The sequence below is a fragment of the Echinops telfairi genome, unplaced genomic scaffold, assembly GCF_000313985.2.
Source record: "Echinops telfairi isolate 266 unplaced genomic scaffold, ASM31398v2 ScPeMD7_7467;HRSCAF=8505_1, whole genome shotgun sequence".
NCBI classification, from domain to species: Eukaryota; Metazoa; Chordata; class Mammalia; order Afrosoricida; family Tenrecidae; genus Echinops; species Echinops telfairi.
In genome coordinates this window covers 29,482,131-29,483,999 of record NW_022111368.1, presented here as the reverse complement: position 1 = coordinate 29,483,999, position 1,869 = coordinate 29,482,131, and positions in this window count along the sequence as shown.

Here is a 1,869-nt window from a genome sequence, read left to right as displayed (position 1 = left end):
AATAATAATTTATAAATTATCAAGGGTTCATGAGGGAGGGGATGGCAGGGAGGGAAGGGGGGAAATGAGCTGATACCAAGGACACAAGTAGAAAGCAAATGTTTTGAGAATGATGAGGGCAACAAATGTACAAATGTGCTTGACACGCAATGGATGGATGGATTGTGATAAGAGTTGTATGAGCCCCCAATTAAATGATTTTTTAAAAAATTTCACACACAGAAATATTTTATTATTCCCAGGGATGTGAAGGAGCAGCTGTGAAAATCCCTACCTGAGAAATCGACGCATGCTATCTTTGGTGGATGGAAAAAGAATACGCACTCTGGGATAAGCCAGAACAAGACAACCAAAGCAAAGGAAGACAGATGGCTTCGTACAAGGCGGTATCCTCTCCCCCTCGCCCCCCCCCAAAAAAAAACCCAGAATTTTTTTCAAAGCTATGTATTTAAATTTTTTTACAAAACAACCTATCACCTTCAACATACTCTCCATTATACTTAATACATTTGTCAAATCTGCGGTTCCAGTGTTAAAAATATTTTTCAAACTCATCACCTTCCTCATTTTTCCTTCACCTCTTCTATGTCATCAGATTGCTGAGCTTTCATGTCCCTCTTCATTCAGGGAACACCGGTAATGACCTTGGGGGGAAAGTCTGGGTCCCTTGGACCTGTTCTTTCAAAGCATGGCATGTGTCCACTCAGAAGCTCTTTTTCCTGGTCCGTCAGAACCCGATGCCTACATTTCACAGCGACCCTTCTCATTCCCAAATCTTCCAATAAAAATCAGTGAACTGAGCTTCAAGACAGTCCAGATAACTTCCCCATCTCTTCAATGGTCGATTGTTGGTCTTCAAAGACAAGGGTGTGAATTTTGTTGACATTTTCATCCATTCAGAAAGTTAACAGACATCCAGAACAAGGTTTATCATCAAACCACATTTCACTTTTTGAAAGAAGAAAGCCACTTGTACATTCGAATTTTTCCCATAGTGCAAGCCACACCTTTCAGCAATATGAAAGACAGTCCTATCAAATGAACAGTAACAGCCAGGAGGAACATGCTTCTCAGAGCAAACCACTAGACAAGACCAACAGGGCAGTATTGTCCCAAAGCGCAGCTAAGAAGGCAGGAAAGAGAAGGGACGCTAGGCAAATGGAAAGAGGGAGAGAGTTGACATATCATAGGAGTTGCAGCCAACATCACATGTGTGCATAAGTTATGGAATTGAAAAATGCTTGGCTCTGTAAGCTTGCACCTAAACCACAATTTTTTAAAATTGTAAGCATAGGATCCATTTTGTGGTTATCTTCCAGAGCATTAATGAAAGTAGGAATTATTAAGAGAAAGGGGAACAAAAGGGCCTATTAAAGGAAATGAAAATAAGAATGGCCACTCTTCAGTTATAATACAGATAATTTAAAATTCTGTAGGGAAAAAAATCATTTTTAGTATGAAATTCTTTACCCAGACAAGTTATCAAACGAGAATACTGAGAGAATTTAAAAAAAAAATTTTTTTTTTTACCTGGAAATCTTAAAAGGCATATCTATACATGCTTTCTCGGGAACTTATTTGAAAACATTCTTCAAGAAAATGAGAGCTCCCCCAAAGGGAAAGATGTGAGATTCAGGAAAAGCGCTGAAACAGTGGAGAAAATGCGAGGATTTCCAGGGCGAAGAAAGGAGGCCCTAGGACATAGTTGCAAAGCTGGTCCAGAGAGCACGGAGTCAGCTTGCAGAGAGAACAGAGGTTAAAAAACTAATTGAACACTCTCTGGGGTCACTTAGCTGAAATTTTAAACTATGCGAATATCTTAGGCTGAGTTCTCTAGAGAGGCGAAACCAGGGATGCTACAAAGGGTGG